At 38.9% G+C, this 18,993-nt stretch overlaps 1 protein-coding gene across 4 annotated transcripts in view; it reads left to right on the top strand.

Moving 5' to 3' along the window:
• Nucleotides 1-15,376: 15,376 nt before the first annotated feature.
• LRRC4C (leucine rich repeat containing 4C) overlaps nucleotides 15,377-18,993 on the top strand; it is a 503,565-nt gene continuing 499,948 nt past the window's right edge. For all 4 annotated transcript variants that reach the window (XM_072422152.1, XM_072422151.1, XM_072422148.1 and 1 more), the window contains exon 1: nucleotides 15,377-16,114. The gene's annotated coding sequence lies outside the window, so the exon portion shown is untranslated. The remainder of the gene's footprint in view (nucleotides 16,115-18,993) is intronic.

Raw genomic sequence — 18,993 nt, 5'->3', positions numbered from 1 at the left:
TAATAGTCTATCTTCTGCAGTCTTGGAGAGATAAAAAAAAAAAGAGTCCCAATATATAAAAGACCACTGAACCCTACTGACCAAGGAAATCTTGGTTTGATGGATCACCCAGGTTCTCCTTCTCCACTGTTTGGGATCTTTGTTAAAGTCCAATATATTTAACCTCTTACTCCTGTGGCCCTGAGAATGGACCATTTAGGAACTTCCCCTTTGTTCTTCAACTGCCAATGCATTATTTGAACAAATAAAGTCATGTTTCTGGATGGCAGGACCATGGTCGAAAGTTCAGTTCCTGCTTCATTAATCCCCCTTCTAGTTTTGCCCTGGCATATGTAATTGTGACTGCTGAAGAAAGTGATGTTCCATTTCAGTTTACAGAAGGAATAACAAATTTGCATGGCTGTGTATTAGTGTCGCCGCTGATTAGCGGCTGTAAGCAAGTTCTGTTGCTGCTTCTATAAACACAATCTGTATAATAAGCGGGGATATTTCTTTGTGCATTCTTCCAATGTACCATCTCAAACACATGAATTTTCTCTGACAGCTTAACCACCGGGCCAGGCAGAGAACAAGCCTATTTTAATAAAGGAAAAATATGTACAGATAAAACTTGTAATATAATTATTTCCTTATTCATCTGCCTCCTACATGCTGTCAGTAGGCAAGAAGGTAATTTAATAAAGAGAGGGAATCGTCGTAAATTTTATTGGTAACTGTATTAATAGCTTCCTGACACTATTTTTTGGTCAGAATCTTTGACAAGCTGCTCAGGAATTCTTGCAGGACTGGGAGACATGCCACTTGGGGAAATTATATTAGCTGTTACAATGGTGCCTGCTGTCAGTTTGGACGTGCACTATGGAGTCGTTTACAGTTTATTTATTTTGTAAGAAAATAGAAAGTAAAAAAAAAAAGTGATGATTAGGAAAACAGAGGTGTATTGCTGCAAACAGGTAGTAGGAAAAAGTGTAATGGTGTTTAAAGGGAGCTCTTTTTAAAATACTGCAAAAGGCTGAGAAAAAGTCAACTTGATGATAATGTCCTGATGTTGGACTTTTCTCCTCTCCCTCTATGCAATTGATATGTCCTATAACAGGAAATAGGGGAAAACTCCCTTTCGCCTGTGTACTTGATTGGATCATGAATGGTATGCCATGGTTGGGGAACACTGAACACATGTTATCAAAAGAAAGAAACTCATCTTTAGGGTTTAGGATGAGTGTAGTAATAGGGAACTTGGAGTTGGGCAGTTTAAACATAGGATAAGTACCATGTGAATCCTTCAAAAATAATTTATTTATTATTCAAAGAGAAAACTAACAACAGCATCTATAAATTTCATCAACAAATGGTTGTATTACATAAATATACAAATGATGCTTTAAAATTATGTAAGTTTGTCTAGTCTACTTTTCCAGCATTTTGACACGTTTTGCAACTAATACTTTATCAGGGGTAAGCAAGACCGTGGTTCCAAAACAGATTACCAAACATCCATAGAGACAGTCCAAGGTTTGGTTGAAGGATTTATTCTGATATTGTTTGCCACAAGTTGTGTATCTTGAAGGCATGGGTCAAGAAAAGTCCAAATACAGTTCTCCTATCAATTGAAGCCTATGTTATATATATATTAGATCCCATGTCCATTTTAATGGCCTATCAGTCTCAAAGTATGAAGAATACCGAAAGATAAGCAATACATATTCAGGATCCAGGGCTGCCTTCATGATTAAGTGTTGGTCTGCTTATGGTTACATTATTAGAGTGGGGAGAAAAGGTCCCTACACAACATGTGACTGGACCAAAGATATCAAGACGTATGAAGATGTTAAAAATGGTTTCCAAGAACCCCCCTAAAATTACAAGGCAGGTACCTCTTGCAACAGTTTGAGTCAAAGTGCATATGCAATTGAACATACAAGCAAAGTTTAGGACTTCTGGACCAATGACCAATGGACTGATGATAAAGTTGCTTGGCTACAGTAACAGTATACTTGCTTTTTTGAAAACCAAAGACTTCATGGACTTCAGGAACTTCATACCAACTGTGAAGCTTAGTATGGCGATGGTATGGTCTGGGTTGCTTTGTGGCTACATGGCACGGACAGCTTGCCATCATCAAGTCAACTATGAATACTAACTCTTATCAAACTGTCCTCAATGAGAAGGTAAAGATATCTGTTGGCTCTTTCAACACAAATCTCATAAAATATGCTATCAAATACACCATGAAAAGGCTCAATCAATAAAATGGACTGACCTATTTAAAAGAAACACCTAAATTTCGCATACATGCATGGTCCAAACTTTCATGCCAGAGAGTGGTGGGCAAAGCTTCAAAATTCCTTCTGAAGGTAGTTCAAGCTAATGGGGTCAATAGCTACTACTGAAGCCAAGGAAACACTCTTTCCACAATACATCATAACATGTATGGATAGTTTTGTCAAATGAATAAAAATTCAACATTTTATCCTTATCTGAAGGCACCATTTGCCTTTCAAATATGTTCAAAATTGTATAAAACATTTTCATAGAACTTTTTCACATTGTATTGTTCAATTATCTGCTACAAAGACATTTTTACATGTCATGCTTTATTGCTGTGGATGAGCCACCTTTATTATTTAAAGCTAAAAATGTTATTTATGCTTTTCCAGGGCTGAAATGTAATAAAGTTGGTTATGGCCAAAATGAGACTTCTAACGCAAAGGAAATCTAGGCTGCTAACATTATACCACAAAAGGTCTTTTATTTTAGATATTAGGAGTCATGTTGTTGTTGTGAAAAACTCCACTTCAAAGAGCCATTTCATATTTCTCCACGGCCTGCAAGTGTTCACAGCACTCGACGGGTGCAGGTTAAGCATGTTTTAAACATTGACAAGTCTTACCGCAGAATGCCAAGAATTTATTTCTCCCCAGTGTATGTCTGTCCCAATGGTATTTTTAGAGTTAACACAAACAATTAACAAAGAGAACAGATCAGCAAAAAACATCTGGTACATGCAGAACTTTTATAGTGCTGACTTTCTCAATATCTGACGAATAAAGTCAGTTTTATTGAAAAAGAATTAGTCCCAATTAATGACTGTGCAACTGAGATATACTGTAAGGAGACTCACTCGCAAAGGTCCCCAGGACATATTGAAAGGAGTACACAAGAATATTGATTTCCAGTCCTATTTTGTACGCTTCGGCAGTCTGTATTTTGGTGAAGTTTAAAAATGACGGGAACCCGCCTGAACCTCATGCTCTGAAAACCTGCAACTTTTTCCCCATGGTTGAAAATTATTGATCATATGTGACGGGACACAATAGAAAAAGAAATAAATGTTGGTAATGTGTAATCAAAAGACAGCAACTGATGAGTAATTGGTCGATACATTTGTTGCTGTCTATGCTCAATGATCCCTTACTATTTGTAAATGGTTTACAGTCTGTGTCTGGGGAAAAAATTAACCCATACCTCTAACATTCCTCTCCCCCTTTTTCACTTTTAAAAAACCCTTTTTACCAACCCGAGTTCACTATCTTGCGTTATTCACTGACACATCTTTAGCTAGAAGGAACTTGTGATCCATTAGTGCAAATTGGCCCACCACAGTTTTATTGCTCCTCCTCATCACACCACTGTTGGAGTCTATATAGATTCTGTTGTCAAAAATATTCAACCACGAGGGTAAAGGATGCTTAGAATAAGACTTGCTGCTAATTGATGCCATTTGTTCTTTTGTGCTCCTCATGTCCACTAAAAATGAGAATAAAATCTAAATTAAATGGCACGAACACATACACACTATGAGCCTGATTTATCAAAGCTTTCTAAGACTGGAGAAGGTACACTTTCATCAGTGAACCTGGGTGATACAGCAAACCTGGAACAGATTTCCTAACGGACACTTTTCAATCCTGGAACAGATCCATTCCTGATTTGCTGGATCATTCAGGTTCACTGATGTGTATCTTCTCCAAATTTGGAGAGCATTATTAAATCAGGTCCTATGTATCTATCTTACTCCTGGCAAGTAGTGAAGGTTTACCCAGGGTGCACAGTTTAAGCAGCACCTGGTCTTCACCAAAGGGGTAATGACCCATTAATCCTGGTGAATACCAGGCATTTTCCTGCTAAGCACCAGTAGGTCACGGCCCAAGGTCACCCCACTAAAGGTCAGTGGAGGCAGGCTTCAACGAAAAGACAGCCAGAGAGTCGGGGGCAGTCACAAAGTGCTTTACAGACAGGTAAATATCCAGATAGATAACTAGTAACCAGGCAGGAGGTCAGGTAACCAGTAAACAAGTACAGGATAGGTGTGCGCTGGAGCTGGTGCAGTCACAACAACATCCACCATTACTGCTGAGACCAAAATAGCCCCTGCCCATTTAAGGAGCTCCTCTTTCCTGTGCTGTGTCAGTGTGTGCATGACTGCCCACAGACATGTGATATAAAAGTGTTTCCATTGATATTCATGAAATTGTATATACTCAAATATAAACCATGGTCTTTTTTTTCTTTTTTGTTAAAACTGCAAGGGGGTCCAACTCCAACTTCTCACCCATGGTTTTGGAATCAATATCCAACAAGCACAGATAACTGTAATGGTCAGTAAGGAAAATATCTGAGTTGCCTGCAATTTGTAGCAAACATTTAGTGTTCACCACTTGCCAGGTTCTTGTAGAACAGTAAAAATCAAAATAGTTGCTATTGCAACAACTGGCTCCTAGCTGTCTCACGTTTCATGAACAAAAAATTCATTCTTCTTCTTAGGACTTTTTTTGTGAAATGTGTGCTGTACATGACAACAAATTATTGCTCTGGGGCTTTGGTATGGGATCGCATTTGACTTGCAACAAGTGGAGACCTCAGTAAGTCCTGCTATGTCCAATGGCACAACAGCTCAAATGCTGCTCACTGCTGGCTGTGCACTTTGCCAAATGCTTTTTGCAGGGTGGTTGTTAGGCATGGCACCACCCCTAAAAACCACCTAACTATGTGGATCATCTGGAACTAGCTTACAGGCTGATATTAATGTGCACAGCGGGCAATATTCCCATTGACTGGTTTTTGTTAGGGTGGGACCATGCCTAACAACCACTAACTAATGGAAAGCTCCCCATGATGTACTAGATTAACAATCCAGGAGCTGAGTTGCTTATGTAAATTGTGAGCTGCATTCCCATTGATTGGTGTTTGTTAGAGTTGGGCAGCATTCCCTTGCATGGGTTTGCAAACATTTTAGAAAAATTGCCTAACATATATGGAACCAAACAGGGCCATGTTTTCCCATCAATAATGGTTAGGTGTCCCCAAACATTTGGCATTATAGCATATTAGAATAAAAGGAAGCATAAAATGTTCTGATTACATGCTTGTTGTAGGTCATGAACCTAAACCAAATCGTGAGACAGTCAAGCAAACCACTATTTTTTAGGAGTCAACATAAGCTGTCTCTGTATTTCCCTCAGTACAGATCCTTTAAAACAAAAGCCCGATCATACGAGTCACAGCAAGGTCAAGCGTGGATTTTGTTCTTCTTCATAATTTACAGTTTAATTTTAAAATCCTTCATCCTTCCTTCCTTGAGCTAATCAAATTCTCCCCTTAGTGCTCTACATACATAAATGTAGTTTAATGAAAAAGGGATGAAAAGTTTTCTGGATGGAAAGTTCGGGTTTTTCGATGCAAAGAAATTAATTCTTCTTCCTTGTGCTCACGTAGATTGCTTTGTTTGTGGAATGTGAGTTTTACATTACAAGGCATTATTACATTGGTGCTTTGATATGGGATTACATAGGACATGCAACAGATGGAGACCTTAGTAGGTCCCGCTAGGTCCAATGGCACAACAGCTCAAATGCAGAATTCAACAAGGATGGCCATCCACACTCCAAAAAATTAAAAGTGTTCTGCAGAGAGATAAAACAAACACAAATTAATGCAAGGTCCTATCTCCCTTTAAATAACTCATTTAGTGTTTACAATTAACTTCGGTATCGAAAAATCAGGTCTGCCATATAGGGCTGTGCTTTATATGTATAAATATAAGGAATGGATGGATTTACAAAACAACCCTCCCTTGAATGAAGTTCATCTATTTATTTAGCTGTTTGCTTGCAACTTTAAAGCTGAAGTTTAAACTTGCTACATTTCCCCTTCATTTGTTTGTCCCTCACCTCAATAATCAATTTACTGACGTCTGTAAATAAGATATTTCTGTTTTCATTACGGATTTAGTTTAGTGGCATCATCACTGGGTGTCTGTATTTTTGCAATTGACACATCATGGCTGGTTATGTCCTGAGATTATAATTATTACTATATATTTCACAGCAAATAGATCCTTGTGAATTCTTAAGTACTGTAAAAAGTAAAGGAATTCGGCCTTATCATACTCCTGCTGAAGTTTTTCTTTTGAAAATGAAACGCGTTGAGTGGGGGCAAAGGCCACTATAAGAAATTGATGATTTGGAGTGTTATGTCTATGATACACTTTGGAGTTCACATTTGTCTACATAATTGTGAATAAATGTGCATATTGTACCAGCTGTGATTGTGGTATATATCTGTATATTTCTAGTGTTAGGAAAACATTTTTTAGAAAATTTATTTGCAAAAATTTTATTATCATTAGTTATGTTAAAATACAGATTTTGTATACATTTTTATATTTATGCCTTTTATCTCTTTGTTTTCTTTTTTGAATTTGTTTTATGTATTATGTGGCATTACACCAGACAGATGGATGTGGCATTACACCAGACAGTTTAGTATAGTTTTCTATATATATATATTCCGGAAAACTTGGCTTAGTGCTCTCTGCAGAGTCCTGATGCAAGAACTTGCTGGCTTTTGGAAGGCCTTATGTAAATACCCAATTGGACAGATGCCAAGCTGAAGGATCGGGGGGGTCTGCAGCTTCAAAAAGACATTAAACACATACAAGCAACCCTTAAACTTTTGATACCCTTGCCCTAAACAGACCCCTTAATGTCTTTACAAATCCTCCTTACATGGAACAATATCATAGGTAAACTGACACCTATTTCTGTAAGAGAAAGGCCCCAAAATTAAAGCAGTTGGCATTTAGTGGGTCTTTGCCTTATCTTAAAGAGACCCGGTGGCCAAATCATTCATTTTTACCAAAAATGATTCTATATGATAATATGAGCAAGCACTGTATTTCATACATTCTATTTACCAGTAAAAGGCTTCCTTGTGTAGACAAAAAAATTCCAGTGGTTGCTGTAGGCTGCTGCCATATTGGATGCTATGTCAGCAGCCCCAAGTGTATATATGGGGGTGAAGGGAGGTATAGAGAAGATAGACAGACAGTTATTGCTCCTAGTAGAGGAAAAGGCCATGACATCCAGGAGAGTAGGGGGTATTTCACCATTTCCAGCACGTCATGGCAGCTCAATGGTCTCCTTGCACCCACATGCAGTCCAGCCAAAAATTTGGTGACAACAGTGGAACATGCCTGTGTAATGCATGTTAAGCCAACCACTTGTAGTCCCCCTCAGTATTCCATGTGAGACATTGGGCCTGATTTATTAAAGCTCCCAAAGAATGGAGAAGATAACCATCATAGTTGAACCTTGGTGATCCATCTGATTCAGGACTGAAAAAATTTAGGAACTAATAACAAATTATTTTTAAGGACTCTGTTCCAGGTTTGTTGGACCACCTAGGTTTTCCAATGATAGTCTATACTTTCTTCATTCTTTATTAATCCAGGCCCATTGTTTTTACCCTTTACAATGGCAAACTTGAACCTTCAAGGCAAGAGCACCAGGTATTGATTTAATGAAACCTGCCAGCTTTAGGAACTACATTACCACTTTAAATCTGATATGAAATTGTAGTGATTGAGTTTACATCTACTTTAAATTGCAATTTTCAGATAAACATCCCCCGTGTTTACGGTAGCTTCAGCTCTCCAAGCCGCCTCGTTTCTCCGCAGTAAATTTTGGACTGTTATCCTATTACCAAAGGAACTAAGAAATTATTGTCTGCTTCATGAAATGCTTGGCTTTTCTGGCCCGAAAAGTCAGACACATCATTAGACTGAAGTCTGTGATTTAGATTATTACTGTACTTCCCAGCAAACACACTATTGACATTTGCGTTGCCACTACAAATGATGGAGGAAGGATTAACCAGCCCAGGCAAAGCAGTGCAGTGAGAAATGATGCCGTCTCTGCCTCACGGTACACAACATGTATATGTTTAATCTCGATGAAACACTAATTCATTCTCTCCTTTTATAGTTTTAATAAATAAGTTGCAGCAGGCCCCGGAGGGCCCAAGGCCTGACCTAATTTACCAAGCCTGCTTTCAAGCTTAGTGATTGCAGGGATAATTGTTGTATCAGGCTGGTGATGATGTGATTTTTATCTAATCTTAGTGGAAAGCCAATGTTTACCTTTTTTACACTTTGCTGTCATTTGTTTATTTGTATTTTACCATATTATTTTATTTTCTTTTGGAATCATTGCTGTTTTTGTGCACTGTCTTGAGTAGGGTTAAATATAAAAAAATAGGTTGAGTACTAATAATATTACCTGCACCCCCACAGTAACTAACTGCACAACATACATTTATTGCCATTGCTTTATCAGAAACATAATAAGTTACCATGCCCAAAACAAAAACAGTATATCAAATAAAGCCCCCGAAATGAAGATCCATTGGTCACTCACACCAGCCAGCAGTCATTGTGCTGATGGGTTCATACAACACTGATTGGGGTCAGACTCAAAGAGGGACACCTACCTTGAGTACTGAAATGCAAGGGGATCAGCTAAGGTCGGAGCCTCTATTGCCTTTGTATTGCCCAGTCATATCCTGTACTATCAAACTGATAGCATGGTCCTGCAGATTACACAGGGAGAAGACATCCTGATGATGAAAGCATAGTTCATGTACTTTATGGGTATGACCCAGTATACAAGGTACACAGCTTGCATGCTCCTTTTGGCTGGTGGCCATTTATGGGAGTTCCACTATATCATCTGCAGGACTGAGTTTGACATATTAGTCCTGTACAGTGCAGGGTAGAGCTTCTGCCTCTCTCTGAGTACTGTCACCAGGGTTTGTCATTAGGGACGGTCACTGTGATTTATCCCAACGGTGTGTCACTGGGTCTCTTACTGGGAATCTGTCTCTTACTGGGAATCTGTCCATGAAATCTGTAACTGGGATGTGTTACTACCCTTTTGTCACTGGGGGTCTGTCACTGAGGTCTTTATCACTGGAAACTTTTACTGGGAGGTCTGTTATTGAAGGTTTTTCTCTGAGGATCTGTCCAAGGATTATCTGTCACTGAGGTGCCACTAGAGGTCTGTCAATGGGGATCAATCACCAAAGTGTCTATTTCTATCACTGGGGGTCAATGAAAGCTCTATCCCTGGAAAAGTTTACTGGGTGGTCCGCCATTGAGGGCTTGGTCTCTGACAGTCTGATCATGGAACATCTGTCACTGATGAATCACTAGGGGTCTGTCACTGGGTTTCCATAACCAAGAGGTTTCTATCTGTCCTGGTGGTATGTTACCAAGTGGTCCATCACTAGGGGTCTGTAACTGGGTGTCTATAATCAAGGGGTCTAAATCTGTCCTGATGGTATCTTACCAAGTGGTCCATCACTAAGGGTCTGTCCCTAGGCAATATGTCACTGAGAAATCACTAGGGGGCTGTCACCATGTGGTTTATTACTATGACCCACTGAAAGAGTCTGTCACTTGGTTCTGCCACAGAGGGTCTGTCCTTGAGGGATCTGCTATGGAGCGGTCCAACCCTAAGGGGATTGTCATTGGGGGTCTGTCTTTGGGGAATTGTGTTCTAAAGGGGTCTATTAATAAAAAGTATTTCAGAGTTTGTTACTATAGTGAATAGATGGGTAAAGGAATAAAAAGAGGCAACGAGGTTAAGAATAAATTACAGAAGTAAGGGACATGAGAGAGGGGTCTAGAATCATATATATGTTAGTCCTGCCCATCCCTAGACATTGCAGATAGCATTATGTTTTCAAGCAATATAGACTGGAACTTTGTGATCATTATGCAAAAAGCGAACAGTTTCTGAAAATGCTTTTTAAAATATTTTATAAACACAGTTTGAAGCGTTCAGTTTGCTATATCTGTTGAGACCCCTGTTAAGCTCATAAAGAATCTAAATGTTTTATATTTTACAGATTTGAGAAGGTGATCAAAACACAGGTCCACCTTCAAGAAGACCTTTGGATGGAGGCCTTTACTACATATCTTCCAAGGTTCACAACTAGGGATTTGGACAAGTTGTATTGATTTCTGAGAACTAGCTAGGGACTTTCTACAATTTCAGGAGCTTAAAAAAGCAATAGTTCTAAAGCCTGTTAATCAGTGAAACTCACAGTTTAGCAGTGGGTGGCTCAGCTGTCTTCCAATTTTATAACAACGAAGGTCTTTTCGGTATAAACTACGGGTTTCGGAAACAATTAGGCTTCACCCTTCGGTATTGAAACATGTTTTCAAACACTTAAACAATTAGAGTAAATCTTTGCTTTTACAATGTTATTCTATTTACTAAATAAAAAGAAAAAAAAAACATCTAATTACCAAGAATAGCGATGTTTTTGGTACGATCTTCCTAAATCAAAGAGATTGCTTTAAAGTCTACATTTCTGCCCACTAGACCATTAACCTTCACGTATTTCTGACAATATAATAGTGCTAAACACAAACGATCATGAATAGCAAAGAGCCGATCGATTTCACAAATCAGCAGAATTGGTGAACTGCAACATTCTTGATATACCTGCAGGGCTGTAGCTATGTGTGATATGTACCCAACGAAAAACTATTAAAACCCTCCGCCTCACTAATCTCCATCTTAAAGGCAATTCCTTTAATGATACAAAGTAATAATTGTTTTCATTTATTTTATCCAATTTAATTTGCACTGCTAATGGGCAATCCTTTGTGGACATCTGGCAATCTACCCAATATAAGCTTGTTGACATTCTATTTCAACAACCATGGGCCAACCGTAAGGCCCTCTACCCAGGATTACAATAGCCTCTTCTCCAAAAAAGCTTTCCCCAAGACTTTTAGGTATGTCTGTTTGGCCCTGGTCTTGGATGAATGGGCTTACAGCTGAAGCTTTAATTTATCCCAATGGTGTTCAGTAGGGTTGAGGTCAGGAACTTGGAGGTCACTCAAGTTCCTTCACACCAAAGTCACCAGACCATGTCTTTATGGATATGGCTTTCCTACTATGACCTGAAATGACCTGCTAATGTTTCATTGGAGATTTCATGGTATGCTTGACTTGAATGGACTCACCTGGTTTAGGAATGGGATATCATTCAAGCTCATTCAGGCTTGATGTTCTGGTTTCATTTAGGATTCCATGGAACCCTAGGGTTCCCCCAAAGTTTTCTAGGGTTCGTTGAGCAACTTGTGTCTCTAACGTGACTTTACCAATGATTTTCTTGGCTATCTGTAAGGATGCCATGCTTCTCAATAACCAGTGATGTAAGAGCTATTCTTCCCACTGACTACTATACTAAAATACTGTGAGATGTGGATATAGGAATTATAACAGGGGCTCCCTAAAGACCTGAAAGTTATTTCAAAGGGTTTCCCCATAATAAAAAGATTGAGTAAAGCTAATATAGACAAACTGTTCTGGGTCCCATGTGCCTCTATAACTGTTGAATGGTTTGCCACATTTATATTAATGTTCTTTTTCACCGGAAGACAGACTTGTCAAGTATGTTGAAAATCATACAACTCTTGAACTACAATTATCTGGCTTTATTCTTTGGTGCTCATAAAGACATAACGCAAATATGCAGACAAATCCAAAATTAGCAAATTACTTTTTTCCAATGTAATCACTTAGCAAATGCCAAAAGTAATATAGCTAATTAGGAAAACACAGGAGTCTATTTATAAAGTGGTGAATCAGACATTCAACAAAAAAGTGGAGAATCATTTACTGCTATACAGACTTTCTGGAAGATTCTCCACTGAAGAATGTTTGGTGAATGTCAGATCCACTGCTTTAATATAGACCTCATGGTGTATTTCTTGTGGGGGGCCAGAACATCTTCTGCATTTGTAGCCTTTATGTTTTAATCACGGCTTGTAACATACAATGTTAGCATCACTTTCGTATTAATACTCATACTGATCCCTAGTGTTTCTGTTGGTCTTCCTGATCAGCAAACTTTTGAATATTGTCACATCTTTGATTCACTGCAACTTGCTGGAAAATGTAATGGTAGCCTAAAATCAGTGGTGCACTGTTCTCTGGTTTCATTAGCTCTGAATAGCATTCCAATGAGCTATGCAAGCACACACCATTGCATAAGCATTGCAGTCCATTACAAATTAAAGGTGGATGTGGTGTGGTGTGTTTAAAAAAGAAAAAAACATACATGTTATTTTTTTTTTTTTTTTGATGTATTACATTGGTGATCTATTCAAGGTGTATGGGTTACCATAAAGAAACACCTTTTCCTAAATAACAAGGTAAATATGAAAGGGATAATAGATGCAATGCCAAAGCAATATTTGCTGCAATATTCACTATCAGTTAAGAGATTTACTCTGTAGTACTATATTTCTGCCCCTAGATGACCTCAGTCTCAAAGCCTGCATCATTCAACCTATTTCTTGAGCCCAGGATGCCCTAGACCCGACCTCAGCGTATGGCTGGACAGTGCAAGGGCACAGAGAAATCCACATCTGTATTGCTTTCACACTCCAGCTCTGGTGCAGAGGTTGGTATCAGAATAAATTCAGATATTTATATCACTTGCATTAACATAATATATTTTGATGCATACAATATCTCATCCTAATTGCATGGAGTAATTTCTCACATATGTATGAAGGGGGCTTTAAAAAAACATATCCTAACAAAAAATTCCATGTTTAAATTCAGATCTGATTTGACTGGTAGAGCTGCAATGAAGCAATAAACACAGAATTTTCTGTACCTACGCAGCTATAGCAGCACCAATGGTGCTTATACTGCAAAATACCAGGGGTAATATAATATACCTAAAAACAAAGCACTTAGCCTTACTGGTATAGTGGGCCTACCTATCTAGTTCTAGAAATGTATTTTGTGTGAATCTGACTTTGCTCTAAAATCCCAATCTAGAAGCTAATGTTACTACTTTTAAATACTTTTAAAATGACCAAGTCAAAATGATCTACCAACATTTTAATTTCGACTTAATAACTCCTGTGCATGGTAGTTTTTTTTCAAAGGCAGAGCTTCACGAACCCCTCGCATTGCCATCCACCTGTTGGGCACCCCTGGTCTAGAAGGTACCGGTACATATAGTCAGCTACCTTGAAGTACTCACCAGGAGCCCTAAAACCAATGGTGCTTATACTGCATGATAACAGTGTTAATATAATATACTTAAAAACAGCACTGAGCCTTACTGCTATAGGAGACCCACCATACCAGTTCTAGAAATATATTTTAATGTGAATCTGAAGACTTTGCTCTAGAAAACCCAATTTAGAAGCTAATGTTAGAAGAAAACATCTCGAAGGTCCTGGTACATATGGTCAGCTACCTTGAAGAACTCACCAGGAGCCCTAAAACCTACAGAAATGTAACATGGAAATTGAAGCTTTCATCCCAAAACATATTTAATTATATAATGAATGTCTTCCTCTCTGGATTGGTGTGTAATGCTGTCTATTAAAATGATGGACTGCTAGATAGGGAGAACGGTTAGGAACTTGATGTAGGACTAAACTCCTATCTCCCAGCTTCCTCATCGTCATCTTCACCTTCTCCAGGTTCAGGATCTTCTGTAAACTTTATTGGCCTGAATAATGCAGCTCTGGTGCATGGGGATTCAATCATTCTGAAACAGAGATATGGTGAGAATGTACACTGTGCTCTAAATTTGCAAGAAGATTGGGAGGAAGGTTTGTTTTATTGCATTTGAATTCACAGATGCATATAGGTATGGCTACCTGGATTTTCTGCTGAGCGAAAAACAGGTATCCATATCAGAGATGATAGAACAAAATCCCTTACCTAACACCACAAGACAGTCACTGTGCCATTCAGGTAATTAGAATTTAGAGAATGAGAAGTCAGCAATGTGCGTCTGTTTTTCATTTACAAAAAGTTTTCGGTACAAATGAACTCAATGCAAAGAGTTAAATACAGTAATATATAAGGCCTATTAAACTTTTCCAACCAAAGGATTTGTAAATTTCAGCCAATCCCGAGACCTGCCTTTTCATAATTGCAGTTGGGCAACACAGCTAGGTCACCTACCCGCCTCCAGCTTGAGATTTCATGGTGATAAGGTCATGTTGCATCAGTTTTTTTTAAAACCAAAGCACTTCTTTATTTTTACAGGGTATACAAGAAGCTGGATGTAAAAAACAGAACTCTGGGAATGATAAGAAGACACTCTTGAAGTGGGACTTTCTCTGTACTGCAAGGTTAAATACTTGTTTCTTGGCCAGGGAAAAAATAAATATTACTTACTTTACTCCTAATTTCTCCAGCATTCAATACATTTTGTATTCCAAAGCTGCATTCTGTTGGTGCTCCATACCCACTTACCATGCAGGGCTACTGATTCCATTTTGTAGGAGATAATGCAGTGCCTTTGGAAAAAGTGGATCCCATGGCACAGAATAGGAGGCTGCAAGATCAAAGAAACAAAGTGAGAAAAAGCACTTTTTACTCTCTTCAGACAAAAATGAGCTTTAACCCTAACATCGCTATGGTTGCCCCATTGCAAGGGTAGTTTTCTATTTTTCCCTGCAACAAGTATACAAATCATAAAAAGTCACAGCAAAATAAGTTCAGATCTCTACGCTTGCTCTAGATTAATATTAAAGCAACAGGATCACAAAGGCAGTCAAGCAGCTGGCATGGTTAAGAAATCAGCAATGGCAATTTTATGCCACTCTCTTTCCTTCATGAAAGCTCATTTACAATCTCAGTTGCAGGCCAGTCTCTGCTACTAATAGTCCCAGACCTGTAAGGTCACTGGTTGTAAAGATGAAATCACCTTTATTGCACACATCTAGTATGAGTCCCATTAGCCAGAGCTTGGCATCTGAGGCTATCCAAGGATCTTAGGTGTTCTCTGCAGCTTGGCTCTTGGATGCTGTCCTTGGTGCTGAAACCTGTTCTATAAACTCATTGACATGCCAATGGCTTGCTGCTGAAGGAACAGCAGGGATAATGTGCTGAGGGTTCAGTGTGGTACCTCTAATGACTACAGCACATACCTCTGTCTCTTGCAGAGCCTCCCTTTTCTCAGACTCCTAAATGATTTAGCACCTCCTCTCTGTCCCTGCTAAAGCCAGAACCACAGCTGCTGCTTCTGCTAGACCAAAGCGCTTGTGAATTCTCTGGGAGCTTCACATTTGGGAACAGGATCTGCAACCCCTTTTAAAGACTTTGCTATTCAGTCATTGCAATCCCCCCCTCCCCTTCTCTCTCCAACTCCCCTCCATCCTTTAAGCTCTATGTAGAGGAGAGCTGGAGAAATGCAGTAGCATAGGATGCAGCCAGAGCCAAAGGCTGATGGAAGAGAGGGAAAGAGGGGAGAGGAAAAAAAAGAAAAAGATTTGATGTTGCAGCAATGGAAAGCCTATTAACCCTGCACTGGGCAGGGGTGGCACCTGGGTGGTGAGTGACCCCCTCCTTTCCCCCTTGCAAATGCTGACTTGGTTATTCTGATGCAATGCTGGATGTACAAGTGTATGGGAGATTCCTTGGATTTTCTGTCTGTTAAACACACTGTTGGAGGTGGCCATGCCATCTGCAGGAGCCTGTGCCATAGATTCTCCAATTTGCTGGCCAGGCACTGATCTACCACCCTCACCCAGACAAATGTTGGGCAAGCTGTTCTGATTGGGATGTCCTTTTGCTTGCATTCTCTCTTTTATTTTTTTGGTAAATAATTATTTTATTCTTCACTTGCTGGATGAACTAAAGGGGAAAATCCTAACAAATTAATGCAACTAGATTGTATTTTTTTTTACTGGCTGTTCCATGTGACTTACAAAACTGCATAGAGTGATGGAAGAGCACACATTCCCATAGACAAGCTGGATCAATAGCTTATCAAATGGGTAAGTCATGTATTCTTTCAGCAAATGACATTTGTATTATTCCTTTGGGGAGGCTGTTTGCTGCTGTTACCATATTATATCAAAACTAAGACACCAGTGGATTTGTCTGTTGTCCTTAATGGTTACAGTTAAGCAGCCAATCTTGGTTTCCCTGTTCCCATTAGGTTTTTACAGGCTTGCAAAGAGTGTGTGGATGTGATTTATGTATTTATTATATATACCCATGTAAAGAAAAAAATATATAGTATTTTCAGCAGCTGTTAAGCTGTGACTCACCGTGTCCAGTACATTAGAACTAAAACACATCGTCTCATTGGGATTATGATACGAAACAGGGAATATTCAATAAGCTAAATCCACACTTGTTTGCTGGATCCTACGGTTTCCGCAAGATGGATATCCACTGTATACATTATTATTATATACATTGCATTTTCTTCCAATGTGCTTGCTCATCTAAATATGACTATGTGTTATATCTATGTACAGTAGAACAAGCAATTCTTTATCCTTTTAGGCAATTCTGCACCTGTGGGCTTGTTAACATCATACAAAGAACAATTATTAGGAAAACATAACTGCTCAGAAATCAGTTCTCCCCAATCACTCTACTCTAAGCAGCTGGAAGTTGGTCTGATTCAAGGCTTTGATGCTTAATTAATAAGCAAAATGCAGTTATTCATTGAATGACCATCATTCGGTTTTTGGATCTCATTGAGGCAAAATGCTGTTACACATTTTATCCAATAAATGATCATCCTATGGTGTTTGCTCCTTGCTTTGTGTTTAATTTGTCAATGAACCTTATTTTTGCATCACTGCACACCTTTGCACCTGGCCCCATAGTCTTGAGCCTAGTAGTAGATGTTGCATTATGAAGGCCAGTGCCTCTAGGTCACCCCAGGTTGTGGTAGTAACTAGTAAAACTTGCCATTGGAAAATCCCATTATTGATAGGTTTGTTTATTGCCTAGTAGCATGAAATGTACCTTTTCTTATGGTAGGTTGCTTCCGTATTGTACTACTAGGCTACCCTGTGATTAAAAATAACTGGTGTATCTACAATGATAGTTTAGGGTGTTCTTGTCTTGTTTCAAAGCTCCATCAGGTCCTGGGGGGATGAATGTAGGAGGGTCTGCGAAAAAGACTTCAGGTTGGGTGTACAAGGAGTTAATTAAAAGACTTGAAATTAATTAATGTGTTCCTTAAATGAGGAGCCTGCAGCAGCATCTCAATCCCTTTTGCTTTGTGTCTCCCTTTCTGCTCAGTACTTAGTGTAATAAGATGAAGGACAATATCATGCTCCGCTCTTGCAGATCTTGTATGTCCTTTTGGCTGGAAGGCAAAAATAACATAAAAATAACATAAGTCAAACACTAATGTACTATTTCTAAACCTCCTTGTGCTCTTGCAATACACTCTTACACAACTGCCTATTAATTCCCCTTGCTCTGGTGTTTTATGTGTTTTATAGTACAGCAAGCCAGCCTTCAGAATAGATCCAGCTTTTAAGGAAATTACATGGCAGCCTTGCTGGGTTCATATACCTAGGCTATTTAATTTAGCAAAACAGCATTTCATTGTGTCAGTGCCCGATTAGCTCTGTAGAGTCCTCTTGGGGCTGCAGTGCTTATATGTTTTGCAAGGAGAGTATAGCATGCACATAGTATACAACCTAACGCACACAACAAACTGTGTTTTTTTGCACCAGCTTGTTCTGTGCAGTACAATCGTGATGATTATTCACCTAGGAAACTGCAACCGCTGCCTTTCCCTAAGCACATATTACATTAACAAGCAGATAGATGTTCCTTAAATAATGGTTTGCTCTGCTGCAGTCATGGTTGGTTGTGTGTAAGTGTATGTGTGTTTGTGTCTGTCACACTAAGGTTGGTGTTTGTAACAATCATTGCTTCATGGAGGGTTGTCAGATGCCAAAAATATGTAAACCCATGAATTGTGTGCTTGCCAATGTTGCAAATTTGAAATCTGTCAGATGCTGATTAGCTTTGGTAACCCCCTTCAGTTTTACTATCCACACAAAATCCATTTTCGCCCTCTGTCTTGATGTAGGTGCGTTCATCTTTGCAATTGCATTTTTTTAGTTTGTGAAGGATAGAATTTTATGCATGATTGATCTTTAATTCAAATAAGCTTATGTCATAGTAGACAAGTACAAGCAAAGTAAGGCAACAACCAGGCAGAACTTCTCATCCATTGTTCTGGTTGCTGTAAAGGGAAAGGATATAAGATCTGATTGGTTGGGTTACTTTGCATCCCCTTATTTACCATGGTCCATGTGTCTTTGGCTCATTATTCTGGCACCTGAAAGACTCTAGTGCAGAATATGGTCAACAGAATTGTGGAGCTACCGGAGGCACGTTAGGTGGCACGTTAGGTGGCACAGATTGTTAGATTGCTTTGAACAGTCTAAGGATTACTATCTGGTGTGAAAGTACAAAAGTTGGCATGGGTCGAGTGTTCCTAAGTAGTTTGATGTTTTGTAATGTGCAGAATTTAGAAGATTATAATATGTATAATAAATTAATATGTATGCATGTAATAAAATGTATAGATTTGTACAGGGTAGGGACAAGTCATAGTTAGACTGAGAAGCAGATAGATAGATAGGAAAGAAGGAAGAAAAGAAAGAAAAGAACATGTAAGGCTGATAGGTAGATAGATAAACAGATATGGGGGAGATATAGAGAGAACGAGAGAATGGGAATACAAGGGAGAAAGAAAGAATGGGAGAGAAATGCGTGAGACAGATAGAGGATAGATAGATAGATAGATAGATAGATAGATAGATAGATAGATAGATAGATAGATAGAGGGAGGGATAGATAGATAGATAGATAGATAGATAGATAGATAGAT

Source organism: Pyxicephalus adspersus, chromosome 9, assembly GCF_032062135.1.
Source record: "Pyxicephalus adspersus chromosome 9, UCB_Pads_2.0, whole genome shotgun sequence".
In the NCBI taxonomy this organism is placed as follows: domain Eukaryota; kingdom Metazoa; phylum Chordata; class Amphibia; order Anura; family Pyxicephalidae; genus Pyxicephalus; species Pyxicephalus adspersus.
Note: the sequence above shows the minus strand (reverse complement) of the source record. Positions and strands in the feature narration are given on the sequence as shown.